The sequence below is a fragment of the Echinops telfairi genome, unplaced genomic scaffold, assembly GCF_000313985.2.
Source record: "Echinops telfairi isolate 266 unplaced genomic scaffold, ASM31398v2 ScPeMD7_22;HRSCAF=79, whole genome shotgun sequence".
Lineage (NCBI taxonomy): Eukaryota > Metazoa > Chordata > Mammalia > Afrosoricida > Tenrecidae > Echinops > Echinops telfairi.
The window spans coordinates 7,718,061-7,726,542 of NW_022103919.1; positions in this window are offsets into that span (position 1 = coordinate 7,718,061).

Genomic DNA, 8,482 nt, shown 5'->3' on the forward strand with positions numbered 1-8,482 from the left:
GGGGAGCAGCCCAGAAACCATGGAGGACCAAAGGTCAAATTTGACTCTGACAATGGTATTCAAGTCTGAAGAAATGTTCCATGAAAATGGAGAGGAGTCTCCTGTTCTGCTGCAGTCAGAAGAACGACTGAATTGTCACAAACGTCAGGCCAGCTCATGCCGGGCCCTCAGGCCTGGAACTAGGACCCTTATGGAAACTCAAGGAGGTGGGCTTACATGAGAAGTAAAGAACAGATGCTCAAGAGGCTGATGTGCCCATCAGCCAGAGCCACCAGCGCTGTCTGCGCCTGGGAGGGAGTAAGCACCAGCCTGGAGAACCACTGACGTCACAAGGGGCATTGATTGAGCCTCCATGGGGACGTTGACCAGACACTTTGGTGGCCCTTTTGAACGCAAATTCATTAGCTCCAAGAAGCAGTTCCAGATCTACTAAGATCATTCTGAGCAGTACTGTAGTGGTGTCATATTAGATTCACGTGCTCAGCCAAAGCACACCAGTTGGTGTTGCTTTTGCAAAGGATCTTGGCGGTGAAGGGAAGCTGGGCACATCCAGGTGACGGGTATGCGCTTACCCTGTGAGTGAGTTAGTTTATTGTGCTAACCTGGCCGATAAACACATGTGGGGTTAATTGAAGGGTGGAGAGATAAATGGCTTGGTGAGTCTCGCCTTTTTAGTTCTCGGGTCTCTTGCTTTGTGATGGTCGGACCAGGGTGCAGCTGCCTTAGCCAGTTCCCTGCTTCAGCTGGCAAGGCTGACTTCCTGCAAGATATCCCCAAGGAGAAGCCACATGGACCTACCCTAAGGTGACCAGATTTTAACATTGGTAAAGCGGAACACCATTGATAAAACTCATATCCTGGCGAAATGGTCACATGGCAGCCGAAAACCGTATAACTTACCTTGTGGTGTATTCTTTCCAAAAATTGGGACTTTTTAAAAATGCCGCGGGACGCGGGGGAAAATTGTTACAAATCGGGACTGTCCCACCAAAAGTGGGACGTCTGGTCACCTTAACTTCCCCTGGTGCAGCCCTGGGTGCTGGAGCAGCCGTATGGAGACCCCTGCCAGCGCTGAGATGCTTACACATTCACTGACTCGGCTTTCCTCCTGCAGTCGGCGTCATAGTGTGTGCTTTGTGAGATGGAGGAGGACTTTGTGGACTGGTTTCGGACATATGGGTTAATGTTGGACTAGTGGGCTTGGGCAGCACTGGGTTGGGATGTTTTCTTGATGTGCACTTAGTCTTTATATAAAACTCTCTCTTATACATATGAGTTTCTGTGGATTTGTTTCTCTAAAGTATCCAGACTCACACACCCTGCGTGTCCTTGAAGAGTCTCTTATTTCCTCCACATGGAATGTCCAGCTTTGTCCCAAGCCATGTCATTCTTCTCTTGAAGACAAACAGCTATATCATTCAAGTGGAAAGATTGATTCTTAAAATTACACAGAAGCATCTTATCTTCATTACAAGGGCTTCAGTCTGGAAGTTGGGGCAAGGAAGAGCCGACTTTGCTGACGCCCCGCTCCTGCCCATCCTCACTTGGGGAGCAAGCCCCAGGTTCTTGGTAAGATTCAGAAAGCCAGCATGATACTAGACGTCTTCTCCTCCCAATTATCTTTTGGTCTCTCACTGATGAGAACATGAGAGTCATTTGTTCTTCTTAATTTACAGTATTTGCTCCTGGAACATTGTCTCTTACCGATTCAGAGCAAGGAGGACGTTTGTATTAATAGATTTGAATTTTATCAGCCTGTGTATTTGCACCAAAGCATAATAATAATAAATTACAGCCCTAATAAGTAGGCTGCCCAGAAGGACGGTGGTGGCACCCCCAATAATTGATGTACATTCTGTGGAATTTAGGGGCATCATAATTTATCGGGGTTCATTTTTTCCTATCCAATTTGAGAAAAGGCAGCTGTGTTTTGCCAGCAATAAACCCTGACATTGTATTTCTTAGCTACGCCGAGGAAATCTTTCTTTTTTGGGGGTGGGGGCGGGTTGGGTAGGCTTTTCCTAGTTATTACCGCAGCATCTAGTAGCTTCTCTATGAGCAAGAGTTTATCAATATTTCAATTATAAACTCCAATTTTCAGGAGATTTGTAACTCATCTGTTTAAAAACCAGATCAGGTTCAAAATACCGTGAGGAGGTTGTCATCTCCGGCACCTGAGTGCTCTTTAAAATATTAAACAACTGGTGTAAGTCAGGGTGAAACTTCTGTTTTTCCTTCCAGACACTGCTCAGACACTACTGGGATTTCTGGCTGCAGCGGGAGGGAGCTGGTGCTGTACCAGCATCTCTGATATATGCCCTGGTAGCTGTGTTCTGGAGAGGTTGACCTGGATGGTTTTTTTGTTTGTTTGTTTAGCCAATTGACTGATGGTTTGATATAAGCCATTTGAATGGCATCACATTGTGGATCTCCAGAAGTGGAACCTTCAGGAAAGCAGATGAAAACACCAAATCCCAGTGCCACTGAGTTGATTCTGACCCTATAGAGGCCCTATAGAGGGTTTCCCAGGCTGGGAATCTTTATGGGAGCAGATAGCCACATATTGCTACCTCAGAGTGACTGGTCGGCTTGAACCTTCGACCCTGGGGTTAGCAGTCCAATGCTTACCGGCCAATGCCACCAGGTTAATTAGGCAGTTGGTGTTGGTATAGTTGGAGTCTCTGGGTGGCACAAACCCCAAAGGTTGGCCTTTGGCTATGGACCAAAAGGTTGGCCATTCAAGTCTAGCCAGGGGTACCTCAGAAGAAAGACCTGGCAATCTTCCAAAAGACCACTCCTATCAAAATCCCTGTGGACCACAGTTCAACTCTGCCACACACAGGGGTCACCATGAGTCAGAATCACCTTCACAGCTATGGGTTGCTTTTTGTTTGTTTTTGCTTTTGTTTTATTGGTAACTCGGTTTTTAAGAACTTGGGCACATCTATAAGTATAGCCAGGGACCAGCACTATCCTCACCATTGAGCAGGCTCGGCCAGACTGGCTGTCCAGTGGCCTAGCACACGGGCAGACACTTAGATGCCGAGTATCAAGGAGCATCGATTGACCCCAGTCATTCTCTGACACGAGTTGTCCCTTTCCACCCAACTCACACACCCAGGCACTTCTTTCAAAGGCCCCATAAGTCAGGAAAGCGTGTGGTCACCCCGAGTGAGGACACTTTGCAGTGTTATGACACCATATGCAAATCATCTCCTGGCGACAGCCTGGGGTCGATTTTGTTTGATGGGGTTGGCCTTGAAAAGAGAAGCCAATAAATCAGGCTGCACGAAGAACTGCAGTCTTGTGGCAAAGCTCAGCAATCACTAACGCGGGGGCAGGCAGTCTCTTTCTTCTAGTGGCAGATTATGAGGCCCTGTTAGTGCGGAAACGTTGTTGCTGGCGCTGTTGTCTGTCATTGCCACGGAGGCTGTTAGAGTGGTGCCGCGCTTGGGGCTCTAACTTCATGCCCCTGTTAGCGAAAAAGCAGGAAGTCCACACCAGAGGATTGGAGGAGGCTGTTAAGTGAGGAGCCCTGGTGGTGTAGTAGATGACTGGTTGAGCTGCTCACCAGGAGGTCAGCAGTTCAAAGCCACCAGCTGCGCCCCACGGAAAAAAGATGAGGCTTTCTGCTGCTTAAAGATTCACAGCCTTGGAAACTCACAGAGGCAGTTCTGCCCTGTCCTGTAGGGGGGCTTTGGGTCAGAATTGAGTTTGATTTGGGGCTTTGGGGGGTCCACTGACCTGAGTTCTCACCTGGATTCAGTCACAGGTTCTCACCTGTGGATCCTTGAGTAAGTTGACTGTCTGTAGTTCGCCCATCTGTAACATGGGGGCAAGAACACACACTTCTATCATTGGTGTGGAGACATGAGCAACTGTGAGTGCTGTGTGCCCTTTGCTCATTACCTGCTCGTGAAGTACCTACTGGGTGTCGGGCACTAGCGGAGGCCCTGAGGAAATGGTGTCTGTGAAGAACAGAGAAGCTGCCTTCATGGTGGGAAAGCTGGACAATAAACCACCCACTACCACCCAGTCATTCCCGACTCACAGCGACCCTCACATCACGACAGGAGCACACTGCTGCTTCTTTCTCCCGAGGAGACACTGGTGGGTTTGAACCATCAACCTTGAGTATAGCAGTCCAAACACTTACCCCACAGCTCGACCAGGGCTCCTTAGACAGGAAATGGCTAACCAGAAAAATAACGTTTCTGGGTTTGATCAATGACAGGATGAGGAAGCAGGGAAGGCCACTCTAAGTGTCTTCAAAGGCCACCTTAAGACCCATTTCAAAGGGTGTCTTCTCCAGGGAGCCTGGCCTGGCTCCTTGACCACTTCTTCCCTCCACCCAGCTCTGCAGACCGGCTGGAGTGCTAGGTATGTTCCCAGCCTGGGGTCTGCTTGGTACCAATCTTGGGTGCGTGGCCAGGCTCCAGAAATGTGCAAGATGCTAAACAAGGCAGGGACTGTGTCTGGAGGCCCCTCAGGGATGTAGCGTTGATGGACTGACACCCAGGGGCAGAGTCCTAAGATTTCCAGAGAAGTGCCCTCCACCCTATGTCTGTGCCATCCCCCTGCGGCCTTCATTCAGGAAACAACAGGGCCGAGAACCCGGTCAGCTTAAGCAGCACCCAGCTTGGCGGCGGGAGGAGGGCACTCACGGGTGCGCTGGAGTGCTGTCCAAGATTGTGCCCTGACCAATTTCCACCCCCCTGGGTGATCCTCACAGTGAAAGCCCCTGAGGGCAATTCTGCTCGCTCACATGGGAGTCACAGGCCCCCGCCCCCACCCCCGCCCCGATGGCAAGGAAGGCAAAGGCAAGGCTGACGTGAACCTCTCGGCAAACTCCTGGCTCCACGTGATCCTGGGTAGCCCCCTTTCCACGCATGCCCAGCGGACGACTCAGAGCCCTAGTCACTGACAGGGGCTGCGATCAGAGAGAGGGGGGGCGGATTACAATAGAGATTTTGCTATTATTTTTCTCTGATAGAAGTGCGGCGAGGAATAGCTCAATTGTGTCACTGCCTAGTTTTCCATTTGTGTTTTTGGTTTGTTTGTTTCACGCTTCAATATCTTCCTCCAGCTGCTGGTGTCTCCTTTTCTTTCTCCTCACTTTGATCTATTCGTTTTCCCCAGAAATGGGGTTTATAAATCACTGTAATGCAGCCTTGGGAAAGATGGTGCTTAGTGCAGGGAGAGATGCATTGTTGCTAACAGCCCCGGCAGGGAGGAAAACTCGCGCCTTGTTGCTGGGTTCTGGCGACAGGTTACTGATGGCATTTGCTTTTTATGTCTACACGCGTGCCATCGGGGCAGGGCCGTAGGGAGCATTCCACCCGCCACCTTTGTAATATTTCAAGCCTCCTTCCGCAGTCAAAAACAAACTGCTCCGGCTTGCTCTCAAGGAAGCCGAGAGAGAGAGAGAGAAAGGGAAGGGGTTGCAGGCGCAGGGAAGGAGTCAGGAGAAGGGTGGGCTTTCTTCTTTGGCTCCCACCTCGGAGCACGCTGCCTTCCCAAACAGATCTCTGCCCCACGTCCCTCACCCCATGTGCGAGCTCGGCCTTGGCATCATTAATCCAGGATTCTGGATCGGCAGGCCCAACTCTCCCAGGCACAGTTAGGAGTCTTTCCGAAGGCCCAGGGCCTCCCTCCTCGTATTTTATGGTCCCATTTTCTCTGCAGCTCAAAGCGGCAGCGAAGCGTTGGGCTGGCAGCCTGGGTCCCCTCCTGACTCCAGGCTGCCTTCCTGAGCGTGTGAGATCCGGGGCGAAGCAATGAAAAGCCTGCCTGGCCTTAAATCAGAACGCAAGCCCGAGCTTGTTATCCTGCGGCCAGGTGCGTCCTCACCCATTCGCGGCCCTTGGTGGGGCCCACGCTGGCTGGCTGGCTGGCTCTTCGATTTCATTTCGTTTTTTCCGAAAGGCTGCCTGCTGCTCCACCGTTGTCTACCTGGCAGCCAGTGTGGAAGGCTTGGTGATCCCACCTGCACCACCCTTCCCATCTTTGCTTCCCATCAGGAATTTCGGCGGAGCGATGCTCTCATCGCCTCATGGTCTCAGCTCCTCCACTGAGCTGCCGTCTTCCAAGAATGAATCCTCATCGTGGTCTTTACTAACAAAAGAAAACGATGATATCCGTTCACAGGTCAGGGCTACATGGTACAAAGAGAAATGGAGGCGATTAGTTGGGGGAGCGTGCGGTGTGGGGACCGGTCTTTGGGTGGTGCAGCAGCGAAGGCACTTGGCTGCCCGAATGACAGGTGGATGATTCCAGGCCACCCAGGCGTGCCTCAGAAGAAAGGGGTCGTGACCTACCTGGGACACACCAGCACGATTCCACTCCGGCACACACAGGGAGCCACCCCGAGTCTAAGTCCACTCAATGGACCACTGACTGATTGCCTGGTGATATCCACTGGAGCTCTGATGGTGGGCACATTTAGCATCGGCTCTGTCCACACGTGGGTCTCCCGGTGCTTTACGCTGTGGCAGGAGACAAGAGAACCGAACTGGAAGGTCATCATCCTGGAAGCGTAAGCAGCCCACACCTGGTTGGTGGCGAGCATATCAGGCAGCGTGCGTGCCATGCTGTCAAATACGCTGGAAAATTCTAAGAGGCCAGCCTTCTTTTGGTGACGTCTCCTGCTAACGCTAGCAGCTGCTCTCTCGAGTCGGCTGGCATGGAAAAGGGAAAAAGAAGAAAAGACCGAGGTGTGTACAAGGAGATAAAAGTATGGGGAGGGGGGCTATAACATGAATGAACTCTTCCGAAGTCTCCCTCGCTCTCTCAGCATGAGCAGGAGTGAGGCTCTGCAGAGCTTCCTATCTCGGCCAGACCCTGGAGGGAAACTTCCCTTTGGGTGAGGTTAGAAGACAAGCGGATACCCTTCCTGACAGCTGCTCATCGTGTCCCGTACACCTAATCCAGCCCAGATGCCTGGGGGTGTCCTTGCGAAAGACCTTCAAGATACTCCCCCTGATGACCCCGGTCTGAACACATTGCTCGGTACCAGAGCACCCTATATAGCTAGAGTGCACCCTACCTCTGGCCTGGCAAAGGCGTCCTAAGACCAGCTCCCTCTGCATCCGTGGAAATGCTTTTCTTCCCCCGACCCCCATCCCCACTCCACTGCTGCCCTCGGTCATGGCCCAGCCCCTTCCCCAGTTCTGGAGCACTCCGTGGTCCTACCCAGGCCCCTCCACTTGTTCGTCATGGGGCCTGGGGCAAGTGGCTTGGCCGCCTTGCTTCCCCTGTAGGATGGCGATGATGATAACATCCCTCTCAAGGGATTGTGTCCTGTGAGCGCTGGTCCACGCCACAATGCCCCGCACAAAGTAAGTGCTCAATGAAGCTCCTGAGAACAAGAATCACAAGGATAACCACGCTTACACTGGCTGAGCGTGGTTTCTCCATAGAAAGCCCTACTTCTGACCATAGGAAGCGCTCAGGCGAACAGGCCACGCCCTTGGGCAACGCCCACAAAGCAAATCGTATGCAGTGGGCGTCTGCACATGGCATGCTTGGGGAGGAACTCAGGCAAAGGACCTGCTTTCTGAGTTAGACAAAACCCACCCGTTGGATGAGGCCCATGGCCAAGGACATGCCTGTGTTTCAGAGCTTGCTTTTGGCTCTGACCCTAAAGACTAGATGAATTGGAAATGGCAGGGAAGCCTGATGGGACCTGCTGCTGTTTGGCTGATGCATCCTTTGTGTTTGCTCCGGCAGCCTTCCCTCCGGCTAGGGCACCACCTCTCCCTCCCTGCTCCCTTGTCCCCAGTAGCCAACAGGGACAGGCCCTAGCTGCCGGAGTGGCTTGCTTTCTCAAGCCCGCGGAAGCTATAAATCTGGAGCTTTAATCATGTCTTCATGATCATTCAGCAAAGAGCGATGGAGGATTTATTCTGCGGGGACGGCAAAGGGAAGACTGCAGGGGGCTGTCGTGAGGAATATTGGTTTAGCAACGGCAGAACTGTTCCCCAGGGCCCTTGCCGGGACTGCCCGATGAGCGATGACACCGATGGCCATAACAAGGCAATTACTGGTGTGTGCGGGGAAGCTTTGTTAAAGACAGCCAGGCTTCCTACTTGGGTCCCCCGTGCCAGCCTTTGTTGTGTGACTCCATCCGTGTGACCAGAACGCCTGTGATTTCTCCCCATTCTTGCTCTCCAAGCTGTCTCCTTGAGAATGCAGTAAGCATTTTTTAAAAGCCCCAAGGGTCCTTTGCAGTTTTCTCTGAAAATGTGAAGGAAGAAGAAACATCAGGCAAACCTAGAGAGAGGACTTTGTGGTCCCTTGTCCTTAGCAGACACCTGCCGTCTATTTATTGAGGAGCTCTGCTCTTGCATTGAAGGGAGAGAAAAAAAGAGGCCCAGAGAGGTGGCAATTTGTGCCTGTCGCACAGCCACTCCCACAAGTCCCCATGTGAGCTGGCGGTTCCAGTGCTTGGGAGAAAGGGAGTGGGTTCCCTGACTTCCTCTAG